This window comes from Emys orbicularis, chromosome 7 (assembly GCF_028017835.1).
Source record: "Emys orbicularis isolate rEmyOrb1 chromosome 7, rEmyOrb1.hap1, whole genome shotgun sequence".
In the NCBI taxonomy this organism is placed as follows: Eukaryota; Metazoa; Chordata; order Testudines; family Emydidae; genus Emys; species Emys orbicularis.
In genome coordinates, this window is record NC_088689.1 from 100100899 (window position 1) to 100116080 (window position 15182).

General features: G+C 54.6%; 1 pseudogene; it reads right to left on the bottom strand.

Annotated features, from left to right (window-relative positions):
• Positions 1-306: 306 nt before the first annotated feature.
• Positions 307-13853, bottom strand: LOC135881747 (phospholipase A and acyltransferase 3-like; annotated as a pseudogene).
• Between the last annotated feature and the right edge of the window lie 1329 nt (positions 13854-15182).

The window sequence follows — 15182 nt, forward strand, 5'->3', positions numbered from 1 at the left end:
TCTTTTAATCCCAGACAGCAAGACGCTTGGGTCTCAAGATGAGTGATTTACTCTTCTAACTGGGCATAGTCTGTGGGGCAGCTTTACTCCTGAAATCTCATTTAGTGTTTGTCTGGCACTGAAAACAGTCCGAGAACTGGCTTAAATGCCCCAAGGCAGAGCCAGTATGAACCCCACTCCTTCCATCTGCGGCAGTTCTCCTGAGTTTGGTGCGCGGTGATACTCGGATAATACTCCAACAATTATTATCTACTCTGGGCCACTGACCGGTAACAGAAGACACAAGACTCCCGTTAATGAGGTAATTCTGAGGTCTAAAATTTATTTTGGTTTCCACAGCATGGCCCTGATCTGTATCTTTTGTACAGGGTGGAGTGTTTCTGGGCTGAAGAAGTTTAACGATGCTACCGCTGTCAAATGAACAAAATCAGAATACCTATCGCCATTATCACTGCAACAGCCGTATTAGCCTGGAAACCAAAAGAATTCCCGATTAGTCAGGCAGACTCCAGACAACTCAAGAATCTCCCAGCAGCCTGCTCATTCAAAGCCTGTTTCTGGGCACTTTGTCTCAATAGGCTTCTCCTATTGAATGTCAATGCTGCAGATAACAATCCTGGCTGGCTGAAGACAGCAATATGCAGGAGGTGTTAATGCTGCCACTGAGCTTTAGACCAATCATAGGTGCCGACTCTGTGGGTGCTCCAGAGCTGGGGGAAAATTGGTGGGTGCTCTGCACCCACCGGCAGCTCCCTGCCCAGCTCGCCTCCGCCTCCTCCCCTGAGTGCGCCGCCTGTCTGCTTTTTCCCCCTAGCTCCCAGCGCTTGCGCTGCAAAACAGCTGTTTTGCTCGGCTGGGAGGGAGGGAGGGAAGAGGAGGGGGAATGCGGCGCGCTCAAGGGAGGAGGTGGGGCCGGGGTGGGGATTTGGGGAAGGGGTCCAATAGGGGCAGGGAGGGGGCAGAGTTGAGCCGGGGACTTTGGGAAGGGGTTGGAATGGGGGCAGGGAACGGGTGGGGTTGGGGTTGGGGCAGGGCTAAATGGAAGGAGCAATTAAATGTCCTTTAGATAGTGATAGCTGAAACAATAGGAAGTCAGGGTCCAAGGCAGGGCTGATCAGAAGTTGAGCTAAGTAGTTGGAGGAGGACTGATTGCATACATGGAGGGCTGGGGGCTTGATTGGTTTCATATGTGTGTGAGAGGTCGAAAGCCAAGAGATGCAGCGGGAAGCATGACCTTAAAAGGGAATAGAGAGACAGGGATTCTTGGGCACAGAGTTTGCTTGAAACAGGCTTGGATTTCTGAACAAGGGAACTGCCAAATGTTGTTTGTTCCCCTAGAGCACCCACGGAATTGGTGTCCAGGGCTGGAGCACCCACGGGAAAAAAATAGTGGGTGCTCAGCACCCATGGGCAGCCCTGCAGATCAGCTCCTCTCCCTCCCTCATAGCGCCTCCTGCCAGCCGTGATCAGCTGTTCAGTGGCACGCAGGAGGCGCTGGGAGGAGCGGGGGCAGGAAGAGGCAGGGGAGGGGGTTGAATGGGACAGGAAGGAGTGGGGTGGGGTCTTGGGGGAATAGGTGGAGTGGGGCGGGGCCTGGTGCAGAGTGGGGGTAGATCATGACTCGGGAACAGAGGAAGTCAGTGCTTATGTTTGTTCCTACTGCGTTCAGGGAAACTGGGCTTTTTGTGCATTCTTTGTAAAGACATAGGATTGCACCAAAGAGTACAACTGACTTGTGTTACCAATTTCTTCTCCTAATGGAATTAAGCCAGCAAGGCCCTGAATATTGGCAAACAGCTCAGACTAAAATGGAGCATCAACTGAGGGCTGGAAAAATATCCACCCGTCAGGCTGTGTGTGTTGTAGATGTCTGCTTTGTTCAGAGAAGCTCAGTAGGTATTTCTAGGTATTTGTACAACCCCGATCACTGTCATGTCTGAGTGCCTCACAAACAGTGTATTTATCCTCACAAACCGCTGAGAGGGAGGGCAGTGCCATTATCCCCATGGTATAACTAGGGAAATTGAGGCATAGTGAGACTAAATGACTTGCCCAAGGTCACAGAGGAAGTCTGTGGCAGAGCAGGGGGTTGAGGTGGGGGAGAGCATGAAGACTGGTACTAGGGGGTGGGGGATGGCAATAGGAGGTGCACAGGGGCTGCTGGGGTAGCCGGGGGGCTATGTGTGATGTCACTGTGGTGGCCTGGGGGCTGGCAGCAGGGGGCATGGAGGCTGATGCTGCAGAGGGGCAAGGGCTAGTGCTGGTCATAGTGTTTTTAGAGCCTCAATTGTCTTAAGCCAGGCCTGGTAGAAATTTCAGTCGGCAAAGGAACAACTTCGATGTTCACCTCACCAGAAATCTGATACCCACTAAAGGTCCCTTACATGCATCAAAGGAGTCCTGGCCTCATGCTGCAGTCCCCTCCCTGCTCCTCCCTCAGCCCTGTTTGCCTTGCTAGGCATCAGCACGTGGACCTGCCTACCCCACAGACACAGGGAACAATAACCTACACCTGGCCAGTTACATACTTGGTCACTTCTTGCTTCGTTGTAGCGAATCTCATTAGCAAAGTGTTCACAGTTCTTAGCGAAGACGTGATATGTCCATGTCTTCCCAACCTCCTTTTTTGCCCGGACTATGATTTCAGGCACCGGATACACCTGCCGGGTCCTGTCATACTTGTTGTTGACCCTATAGTTGCAGTTCCCTACAACACGTTCGAGGGGCTGTTTCTTCACTATTGCCTTGCCGTTGCTAGAGCTAACAAAGTCCCAGTCAGGCATTCCAGTCAGACCTGGAGATTGAAAACAGGAAGGCAGGCTATGAATTCATTCATATGGCCAGAGCCCACAGCCACCTTCCAGCTGTCCCTGCTGGTGCCCACTACATCATATTGCCATGCTGAATGGTGCTAATGGCTGTCATCATGGTGGGTCTTAGACCCAAAGACAATGACATTGGAGCCAATGGGGATGTCAAGCACCTTCTTTCTGGCTCAACAGAAGGCGCAATGAAGCTCCTTAATGTGGTTTAAACAAGCTGCAGACAGTGGGACTTCCACCCAAGACGCTAAGCTGCATGGCCAGGCCAGAGCTAACTCAAGTGGCTTAGCAGGGGCTAGGCAATGGGTGTTGGAAGCAGGAAGCCAAGAGAAGGAGGCATGAGTAGAGCCTTGCAAATCTACATCTATCCACGGATCGTTTTTGTGCATAGTGGATCAGATGCGGATACAACCATGCAGGGCTCTACTCACCGGCAGTGCCTGGCCAAAAGCGTCCAGCTCGGGCAACCGGGGGGGGGGGGGGGGGGCGCAGTGCACTCAGGAGCGGTAGCCAGTGGGTGGGCAGGCTGGAGTTGGGGCTCTCCAGCACCCGCTCACCGCACCGCTTCCTGTCCAGCAGTTCAGGCCCCTTGGGCAGCGCTAGTGTCCCAATCATGGCCCGGTCCAGCAGCACTGGCCGCACTCCCAGCCCGCCAGCTCCTAGGCAGTGGGGTCCAGGGGCGGCGAGTTGTATGGGCCCATGGTGCCCAGGCTCCAGCAAATTCAGGGCCTGGGGGGGCCCCGGCTCCACCAATGTTCACAGCCAAGTCTCTCCTCCGGCTCTGCCTGCCGCCCCTGGCATGCCTCCCCTGAGCGTCCCTGCCTGCCCTGGGCAGCTGCCCCCTGCAGCTCCGTGCTGCATTCCCTCGCCAGCTGCTGCCAGTTACAAGGGAGCGGCGGCCCTGAGGCAGCTGCTGTGCCTGTGGAAGAGGAGGGGAGGAGCCACATGGCAGCCCCCACCCACGGCAGGCAACTCTGAAGTGGGGGGGCTTATCCTGGCTGGACCGCCTGAGCAGCAGCCGGGGGGGCTTGGGTGAGTGTCATGCCGGGGGGGCGGGGAAGGACCTCCCATCCCCCGGAGCTTGCTGCTGCCGGTAGGGAGAGGGCTGGGGGGAGTCCTCCTCTCTGGCCCCCCACCCCAGCCCCAGGGCAGCCTGCCTGCCGCACCCCCTCCAACACCCCAACCCTCTGTCCCAGCCCAGAGTCCACACCCAGCACCCCAAACTGCCTCCTACACCCCCTCCTGCACCCCAACCCCCTGTCCCAGCCCAGAGCCTGCACCCAGCACCCAAATTCCATCCCAGAGCCCACACCCCTCCCGCACCCAAACTCCCTCCAAGAGCCTTAGGCAGGTGTGTGGGGGGGTGGGACTTGGACCCATTCTAGGCACCATCAAAAATTATACAAACCTGCTGTCCCTGGTGGGGCCCACGCCCAGTCACGGGGATTGAAGTGGGCGGGGCCCTGGCGCCCCAACCCTTCGCCCCACTGTGATATAACATGTACTGTTGCTGCCATGCCGTCGCTCATGAGCTCCCGGGAGCAGCATGCAATGCACTGCCCCCACACCGCCCCTTCTCCTCAAGACTCCACCTCTGCGCTGCCCCTGCACCGCTCCTTCTCCTCGAGACCCTGCCCCTACGCCACCCCTTACCTCCAGTCCCTGCACTGGCACCACCTGTTCCCTGCAAGACCCTGCCCACTCATCTCCACCCCTCTCTTCCCTTCGCCCCCCCTGTCGCTACTAGTAGGGTTACCATATTTCCACAAGCAAAAAAGAGGACACTGGGGGGGAGGAGCCCCGCTCTAGCCCCGCCCCTGCCCTGCCCCCATCCACTCCCTCCCACTTCCCACCCCCTGATTGCCCCCCTCAGAACCCCCCCCCGACTGCCCCCTCCTGGGACCCCTGCCACTAACTGCCCCCTAGGATCCCACCCCCTATCTAAGCCACCCTGCTTCTTGTCCCGTGACTGCCCCCTCCTGAGAACCCCCTACGACCCTACCTGTCCCCTGACTGCCCTGACCCTTATCCACACCCCCACCCCATATTCACACCCCCGCCCCCAGACAGACCCCCGGGGACTCCCATGTCCTATCCAACTGCTCCCCGCCCCCTGACAGGACCCCCAGAACTCCTGACCCATCCAACCCCCTCTGCTACCTGCCTGCCTAACCCCTCTCCACACCCCTGCCCCCCTGACAGCCCCCCCAGAACCCGCAACCTATCTAACCCCCCCGCTCCCTGTCCCTGACTGTCCCAACCCCTCTCCACACCCCTGCCCCCCTGACAGCCGCCCCCCCAAACTCCCGACCCATCCAACCCCCCCTCCCTGTCCCCTGACCAGGGCCGGCTTTGAAGAGCCCAGGAATCAGGCTGCGCTCTGGCCGGGGTTGCGGGGCTTGGGGCCGGGCTGGAGGTGCTTGGCTGGCGCGCTCAGCCGGAACCAGGCCGGCCCGAGCCGGGCCCCGGGCCGGCACTGCTGGGGCCCGAGCCGGCGCTGCTGGGGCCCGAGCTGGGCCCCGGGTGCTCAGCCAGGCCGGGCTGGCGCGCTCGGCCGGAACCGGGGCCGCTGCCCTGGGGCCGGAACCGGGGCTGGGGCCGCTGGGCGCCGCTCGGCACGGGCCGGAGGGAGCCACTCGGCCAGGGCCGCGCCTCCCCGGAGCTCTCCTCCTTGCACCCCCTGCCCCAGCTTACCTGCTGCTGCCTCCCGCCAGGGCCGGCTCTGGCTTTTTTGCCGCCCCAGGCAAAAAAGCCTCCAGCCGCCCCCCCCCCCCGTGGGGGGGGGGGCGCGGAGCCCGGGGGGGGGGGCGGCGAGCCCCGGCGGGGGCTCCGCTCTCCCGCCGGGGGGAGGGCGGCCGGAGCCCCGGGGCGAGGGTGGCGAGCCCCGGCGGGGGCTCCGCTCTCCCCCCGGCGGCCGGGGGGAGGGCGCCGGAGGGGAGGGCGGCCGGAGCCCTGGGAGGAGGGCGGCGAGCCCCGGCGGGGGCTCGGCTCTCCCCCCCCCCACCCCCCCGGCGGCCAGAGCGCCGGGGGCAGGGCGGCGAGCTCCGGTGGGGGCAGGGCGGCGAGCCCCGGCGGGGGCTCGGCTCTCCCCCCGGCGGCCAGAGCCGCGAGAGGGCGGCGAGCCCCGGCTGGGGCTCGGCTCTCCCCCCGGCGGCCAGAGCGCAGGGCGGCGAGCCCCGGCTGGGGCTCGCCGCTCTCCCCCTGGCAGCCGGGGGGAGGGCGCGGGGGGGGAGGGCGGCCAGAGCGCCGGGGGGAGGGCGGCGAGCCCGACTGTGGCCCCGCTCTCCCCGGCGGCCCGAGCGCCGCGCCGCCCCCCTCCAGGTGCCGCCCCAAGCACCAGCTTGGTTGCCTGGTGCCTGGAGCCGGCCCTGCCTCCCGCTTGCCCCTGCTTCTTTTCAGACTTCCCACGAAGATCTGATTCACGGGAAGCAGGGGAGGGGGAGGAGCAGGTGGGCGGAGCATTCAGGGGAGGGGAGGAGGGGGAAGACAGCTGTGGGGCCGGACAGCATGGTAAGGCTGCAGGGGATCGGGGGAGCCGGGAAGGGGCTTTGGGTGCCCAGCGGTGCTTGGCTGCCGCTTTTCTGTCTATAAATAGCCGACCGGGGAGAAATTCGGACATTTTTAGATTTTTAAAAATCCCCCCCGGACGGCTATTTATAGACCGAAAAGCCGGACATGTCCAGGGAAATCCGGACATATGGTAGCCTTAGCTACTAGTCCTTGTGAGGCTTCTGCGGGTGTGGTGTGGATGCGGGTACACATAAAAGACCACTAGTGGATGGCAGGTCAGATGCAGATTGATTCTGGCAGATGCGGATCCACATTTTTGTATCCACGCAGGGCCTAGTCATGAGTGTGACACTGAGCAGAAGCAGAGAGCCAGGGCTTCTTGGGCACACAGCCCAGTGGACAGGCAGACTCAGGGAGTTCTGAGCAAGGAAACTGCCAGCTGCTTCTTCATTTCTGCTGCATTCAATAAACAAATTTGTACCAAAGAATACACCTGACTCAGATCATCAATTCCTCACCTTAACAGAAACAACCCTGCCAGGCCCCAAATATCAGCTAGCAACGTGTACACATGTATTGTGAGAGTTAGCAACAATTTCATATCCAGCTTCTGGAGTCCTGTGATTACACAAGGCTCTCAGCTTTCATATCAGACTTTTCTGAATCAGAACAAAAAGTCAAAATGTCTGAAACCTGCTTGTGCAACAAAAAATTCCCAAAATATTTTTGTTTCAATTTTTGATCAAAATGAAACAATTCTAACATCCCTCAATGGAAACATTTCACTTCAGGTCAGCGTTAATCTCTGCATCTACCTGTAAGGGGACTGTTGTCCCCTTACTAAAACTCAGTGGGGGTGTTTTGGTTGGCCAGCTCCCAGTACCAAAAGAAAGGGGATAGTTGATGGGAAATCAGGACCCTGAGACTGACAGGGCCCAGGAACAATGGGGAGAGGCCAATGCTTCAGGTCAGCCTGATTGACAGGGCGGGCAGGCTAATCAGGAGGCCAGGGTGGGTCCCATCCTCTGCATGAGCTGGAATTGCCTGGGTCAGAGAGTGGGGCCGAGCTAAGTAGAAAGCAGGGGCCCAAGCTGAGCTGGGGAGCAGAGCTGTGCCAGATCCAGAGGGGCCAGAAAAGCAGCTCAGAGCTGGGAGCAGAGTCACAGAAGCAGCCTGCAGAGCCGACCTGTCCTGGGGGCAGAGCTGTAGCAACCAGAGCCAGAGAAGCAGTCCAGAGAGCTGGAGGCAGAGCAGCAGCAGCAGCCGCCGTGCAGAGGCAGAGTGGAGCTGGAGCTGGAGCTGGAGCAGTCCGGAGCTGAGTGCAGTGAGCAGCTGGGGAGAGAAGGGGGACCCTGGGCAGTGGGCCCAGCGCAGGGAGACGCCCCCAGCCAAGAGGCCCTGCAGGCCAGACTTAGATGGGGATCGTAACCCCGACGGGGCGGGGGCAACGCTGGGAAGAAGAGTCCTTCCACCTGGAGCCTGAGAGTGTATGGCCATCGCCAGAGCAAGTGTCCGACCCGCAGCATCCCTGCAGCACAGCCAGGGCCTGAGACTTGTGAGGAACAGACTGAACTTCCCTTACATTTTAGGGCTGGTCCACACTGACCCCCCACTTCGAACTAAGATACGCAACTTCAGCTACGTGAATAACGTAGCTGAAGTCGAACTATCTTAGTTCGAACTTACCGCGGGTCCACACGCGGCAGGCAGGCTCCCCCATCGACTCCGCGTACTCCTCTCGCGGAGTAGGAGTACCGGCGTCGACGGCAAGCACTTCCGTGATCGATTTATCGCGTCTAGACAAGACGCGATAAATCGATCCCAGAAGATCGATTGCTTACCTCCGGGTCCGGCAGTAAGTATAGACGTACCCCCAGAGATGGCTGGTTGTGATGTCCCCGTGCCATAGAGGGGGGTTATGTTTTCCTTTAACCTTTCCCATTTTTTAAAAAATTGATTGTTTACTAAATTGTATTAGCTTTGAACTGTATGTAATGATCAGTGGGTCAGGGAAGCATCCAGTGCAGAGAGAGCACCCCGGAGTGGGGACATGCTAGCCCCTGCCCTAAGTGACCACAACAAGGTTGGGGGCTGAGCCCCCCCCAGGAATCCTGGGCCCAGCCTTGTTGGGGTTACGAGGACTCTGCCACATGGGAGAGTGAAAGGGGAGTCCTCTAGGTCAGGCCTGGCTCTGAGTAAAGCAAGTGGGAGCGAGGACTCAGATCCTTTCGCTAGCCCACTTCACCGGGGTAGTGTATAGCCAGGAAAGTTCCCCACAATAGCGGGACCATTCCCCGCTTACATATCTGAGCTGCTGTGGGCCTCATGGGAGTTGTAGTTCCAGGTCTTTCATGGGCTTCCTATGATGCCCTGCTGCAGCTGAGCCCCAGGGACGGCCATTGTCCCTCATGGGGAAGCAGGGCGCATGAGAAAATGGAAAGCAGGAGAGACCCAGAACTAGAACTCACAAGGTATCCTGGCAAATTAAAGGGAGGAAAAGATTAATGTTGGCCTGAAACAATATGTTTTGTTTTGATTCTCCTGCTGGAAATTTCCACTGAAAGCTATTTTTTCCCCATGGCAAAACTCCAGTTTCGGATGGGAAAAGGTTTCATTGGAAACTTTTCAACCAGCCCTAGTCACAAATGACAGTTGAAAATGACTAGAACCAAAAGAGACTGGAGAGGGGAAAAAAAAAAAATCTGTTGTCTCGATCTGTTGCTTTTGTGCAGTAAATGGCACGATTGCATGCCCTGTTTCCCCCAACGTAGTCAGTTTCCCCCGTGTGTGTAGGGTCTATCAAAGCAGAGTGGAGAGGGGAAAAAAAAGTGTTTTAAACACTTTTTATAAATAGGAAAAATGGGATTGTGTAAAACCACAAAAACGGCAGGGGGGGACTCAGTGGGACTGTTATGGGAACACCAGGCAGAAAGATAAGCGATTGAAGCTAAAGGGCAATGTTGGCACAAGAATGACTGGGGATAAACTGACCATTAATCAATCGAGGTTGGAGAGAAGAAGGTTGCTACCCATCAGAGGAAGGAGGTTCTGGTGCAGCCTCCCCATTGGAGGAGGGGGGCAAACACCCCCAGCTTGTTTGAGGAAGGAGCCGGATACGTTTCTGACCAGGATTCTGTGAGGGGGTTGGCTGTGCTAGCGGGGTCTGGACTCGATGACCCAGGAGGCCCCTTCCAGTGCTATGTTCAAGAAGCGAGCTTAAGAACCTATATCGGTTAGCTCAAAGGCTCTAACTAGCCACCTCATAATAACCTCTTTGCAGAACAGCCATTAGAGGGCAGCCAAAGACGCACTGTGTGGGCTATAAGACGACGTAGGTGAATGATGGATTTTTTAATTAGCTGGCAATTCTGACAAATAAATGGTTTTTGGGTTGACCCAAAAATGAATTTTTTCAAAATTTTTGGAAAATCCAAAGTTTGTGTGGAAAAAATTAATTTGGGGCAAACTAAAGGTTTTGTTTCAAGCATGTCTACATGTTTTTTTAAATATTTTAAAATAAAATTAAATGAAATGTTGAAACTAAAAAATCTAAATGTTTAGGGTTTAGTTTTGAATGTTTATTTTTTAACCAAAACAATTTGGTGAAATTAACACAAATTTGCCAAATGTTTCTGTGTCATAAAATCTGCATTTTTTTCCCCACACACAAAAAGTGTGGATGAAAAATGTCCCCCAGCGCTAGTTACAGGTACTTGAGAATCTGGAGCATGAACATTTGCCATGGCCTGATCCGCATGGTATCTCACCATCTCTCTCTCTGCTGGATGCTTCACACAAGGAACCAAAGCCACCCATCTCACCTGTTATATGGACAATGTCATCATCTCCCACATAGACACTCCAGTGCTTGTAAAACCCTCAGTCAATCTCAATCAGGTCTCCGGCCTTGGGTGCCCGCTGCAGGAGAAAAAATTATTGTCCAGTCAAAGTGGCAGGGAGACAGGGTAGCTGCTGAGCGATCAGAGACAAAAGGAAAAGATGCCCTGGGCTTGGAGTAACTCAAAAGCTAGCGGTAAGGGACTTTCACTGGAGAAAGAAGTAGTCAACTGAGGCTGGAAATAAGAATGTTTCTACCCATCAGAGGAAGGAGGTGCTGGAGCAGCCGCAGGGCCAACCTTATGGGTGTGCGATGTAGGTGACCGCCCAGGGCACCATGGTCAAGAGGCAAGAAGCGGCGTGGGCCTGGGGTACAAGATCACAGAAGGGAGCTCGGGGCAATGCAGGTCGGGGAGGCAGAGGAGCCTGGAGGTGATAGTGGGGTAGGCAGCCTGGGGAGGCAGCAGGGGCTGAAGGAGGGGGAAGCCCAGGGAGGCAGCAAGGGCCAGGGGTGTTGGGGATCCAGGGAGGCAGTGGGACCCAGGGGTGTTACCCCCTCCCACCCCCCCGCAAGGGTCCACTATGCTGGGATGGTCTCAGGAATTCCCTGAGGACACGGCACCTCCATCCAAAAAGTGATGGACACAAGCAGTTCAAACACACAACGCCTTTTATTAGCCCCCAAATCCCTATTGCAATAAGCTAGAAGCACCCCGAATCGCAATTCTATACAATCCAAGGTGATGCTGAATGAGCAGCGCCCTGCTTCCAATGGCCAGTTGTCTATGGGTCATTGGGGATAGGGAGAATTATTGGTGACAGCAGCTCTTGCTAGCAGTTCTTTGGCAACAGTACTGTCTCTCCATGGTTTCCTTGCTCTTACCTCTATAATTATGACTTTGGACGCGCACCAACATTGTGATTAAGCACTTGCTGCTGCACTCAGTGTCATGACCTGCTGCTTTACCACTGTTTGCAATTTTTCCACGAGCTTGCTATTTTTCTGCCCTGACGTCATGTCTATGCGAGCTGCCTGCTTTCAGGTAAGGGGGGAAGGGTTTCAAAATGGAGTAACTCTTGTTTTCCGCTGTCCAGAGACACCAAAATACAAATTGGACCAGGGCACATTTTCCCTAAGATCGACCCTGAGCAGCCTCCCAATAGGGCGAGTGGGGACACACAACCCACTTAGTTTGAAGATGGAGGTGGCAACGTTTCTGACTGGGATGATATAATGGGGCTGGCTGGAGATAGTAGGGATGGGACTCAGTGACCCAGAGGGTCCTACCCAGTCTACAGCCTATGTTCCATTATTAAATTAATTTTCACTCATAAACTAAACACATTCCCTTGTACGCTCGCAGAAAATGTGGGCTCACTGTGGGCTCAAAGGGTAGGTCTGGTCATTTTGCAGGAACACCCTATATTCTCTGTGTGTAACAGGTTGTTTCAGGTGCAAAATTCAACATCTCCTTCCCTATGGAGCCAAAACAGGCCCCTTCATAGTAATTTGTGTTTACATAGCACTTAGCCTTGCCACACCCAGCTGTTTGATTGTTTTTATATCGGTTGCTATATGACTACAGGGGCTAATTCCAGCAAGAAGCAAAACAGAGGAATCAAAATTGCTTATTTGCTGTTCATAATCACAGAACACCAGAGTCAGCCCAAGGCTTTTGATAAGGATTTTGCGCTAATTCCTCTGCGGGGAGAAGCGCTGCCCTGAGCTGTCTCCTCTTCTTTTCTCTTGGTCCTGGTCACTTTCCTTTTCTTCATTTCTGATTTCTAACAGAATGACCCTGGGAGTCAGAGATTCCTGGTCTCCAGAAAACTTATGAGGCTGGTGTAATGGAATGCCTATCCTAATAGAATCCTTATCTATGTGGCTATACTCCACAAAAGTGTGGCACACCAGCATAAAACAATAAAGAGAAGTGGAGCCACACACTCCCTGAATTAGATCAATGACTGAACACCTAACTGAGAAAAGGTGGGCTGAAAGAAAAGGATAAAACTTCTCTAGGAAAACAATGTTTATCCAATATAACACATAGCCTGAATTGAATTCCTTTATCTGTGTATTTCTCTCTCTTTTCATATGGATTACTTATGCTGTTAAATATTTATCTTGAATAAAAATTTAGTAATTAAATTAACCCCACCCCATGGTCTTTCAGTGCATCAGAACCTGTATATAATGAGGTGAAGAGATTAACTGGTTGGATTGTCCAAAGGGCTAGGGCACAGCAACACCCATTTCCTGTTGGCTGGCTGGGCGTTTTTGAAAATGTGAACCTTTCATTTAGGTGCCTAAATGGGAGCTGGTGTCTCTGGAAAATCCATCCCCTCCAAAGGTACACAGGCCACCGTCTGCTTCCTTAGAAATAGAGCTGGTCAGAACTTTTCAATGCAACATTTTTCCAGCTGCAAATAGCAATTTGTCAAAGTCAAAATGTTCCTTCTTAAGAGTGCGAGTAATTAAGTATTGGAACAACTTACCTAGGGTCGTGGTGGAGTCTCCATGACTGACAATGCTGAACTCAGGATTCGATGTTTTTTCTAAAAGTTCTGCCCTAGGAATTATTCTGGGGGAGTTTGCTGGCCTTTGTTAGACAGGAGGTCAGACTAGATTATCACAACAGTCCCTTCTGGCCTTGGAATCGGGGCCATCCTTACCCATACACAAACTACACAGCTACATGCTGCTCCAGAGGCCAGGCCGATCCCCCAGCCTGCTGAGCCAGCCAGGAAAGTTGCCCCCGCCCCGCCTCTTCCTGCCCCTGCCCCACCCAATTCCACCCCTTTCCCTGAGCTACATCTTGGGGGAATGCAGCAGGGGTTGGGCACACCCTGCACTCACCGGGCGGCAGGAAGTGGAGCGACCAGGCCCCAGCTCGCTCCGCGCTGCTTGGGGGAGCTTCCCCCCTGCCCCCCCAAGTCCCAAGTCTGGAAGTCAGGGGAGCAGAGCGGAGCGGGCTGGGACTGGGTCACTCCACTTCCCGCCGCCCCATGAGTGTGGGGTCGGGCCCACCCTGCAATCACCAGGCGGCAGGAAGTGGAGTGACCCGGCCCCAACACACTCCACCAGCTCATGCTAGAAGCGGTTACACTCTGCCCCCCAAGCCTAGTCCTGCCCACCACAAACCTTGGGCACAGCCCCCCCTCCCTCCACGGAGGCCTGGGGATGCCTCTCCCTCACCCGTGGGGGGGGGGGGCTGTGTAGGGCACCACCAGGGGCGGCTCCAGGCACCAGCGCAGCAAGCATGTGCCTGGGGCGGCAAGCCACGGGGGCGGCCTGCCGGTCGCTGTGAGGGCGGCACGCCTGCCGGCGGCTATTCGGTGGGTAATCTGCCGGTCCCGCGGCTTCGGCAGCAATTCGGCGGGTGATCTGCCAGTTCCGCGGCTTCGGCGGCAGGTACGATGACAGCGCAGGACTGGCAAATCACCCGCAGAAACGCCGCCAAATCTGCGGGACCAGCGGACCTCCCGCAGGCGTGCCACCGAAGGCCGCCTGACTGCCGTGCTTGAGGTGGCAAAAAACATAGAGCCGCCCCTGGGTACCACAATGTCTAGGGATGGCCCTGAATCTATGGTTCTATGAATCTATGCATAAAGGACAAACCTAATGCAAGTTATTCTGACATACAAGCCATTTCAGTAAGTACTTACCCCTTCAAGTGGCATTTTTGTTCAGCTTCAGCATCAGAATGACTTATTGTCTCAGAGTTTCTGTGTTTTAAAGAAATTAAGATTTCAGTTTCAGTTTCCCCTTGACCAATTCAAACGTGTCACCTACGTAAATCCTACGTAAATTGCTAAAAGAGACATAAGCCTTGTTTGCACTGCCACACTATAGCACTGCAACTTTCTCGCTTGGGATGTGAAAAAACAGCCCCTGAGCACTGCAAGTTTCAGTGCTGTAAAATGGCAGTTTAGACAGTGGGAGTGGTTTTTTACAGTGCTGAGAGAACTACACAGCCATGTTAAAGCGCAGCCACAACAGTGCTTTAACGTTGCTAGTGAAGGCATCCCCTTGGGTGGTTGCATCGCATCTAAGTAGCATGAATGGACACTGGACTGTTGTGGTTCCTGGGGAACCTGTTTAGCTCATTGCTGGAAAAGAAAAGCTAAAATTAGACCAGAGGTGAAGCAGATTCATTGCCATAAGCATCATCAAGGAAGGAGAGTGTGGCACTCTGTAGCTCAAAGTCACACCCTGGAATCCCCATACTCACCCCGTCATATAATTGATATATTTTGCACAAAGTATGCCTTGTGAGGTATCATGTTAAAGGTCTTGATCTGTTGAACATTAATAGCCTGTTGGATTGTATGTGTTGTCATTGTATGTGAAGTTATGAAGTTTTGCTATGTATGTGTTACTGAAATGTGTTGTGAGGTTGGGAACACCCACAACCAGCCTTTCAAGTACAACAATGGAGTAGCCAGACACGCTGATGGCCCATTAAAGAGAATTCACTATCCCAGGAGCTGTATACAGGAGCTGAGATTTCTCAGAGAGATCACATAGAGGACAGAGAATGCTTGACCAATGGGGGCAGACACCCATGTCACAACCACAGATCTTTCCAGTAAACTGGAAGAAACTATAAAGAGGGGAAGTGACATCATGGCTTGCCCTCACCCCACCCCCCACAACTCATCATCTGCAAGAAAGGTTTGGAGGACAAAGACTTTGACCTGGGGAGGGTGTTCAAAGGGAGGGAGAGTTCCAGCCTGTGCATTGAAGAGCTGAGACCTGCTTGTACCCCGTTGGATCATATGAACTGGAACCATAAACTCCCTAAACATTAAATCTCACCAAATGAGGGTCAATCCATCCTCATCATCATATCCACTCATTATAATCCACACCCGAACATAGCCACTTTATGAACTTCATACCCTCATATCTCAATGTCTGTACTTTGACCCATCAACCTTTTACCCCCAATCGGGGATATTGCAGATTATGTATTCCTCATGCCACCTTATCTTAAACCAAACTTTGCA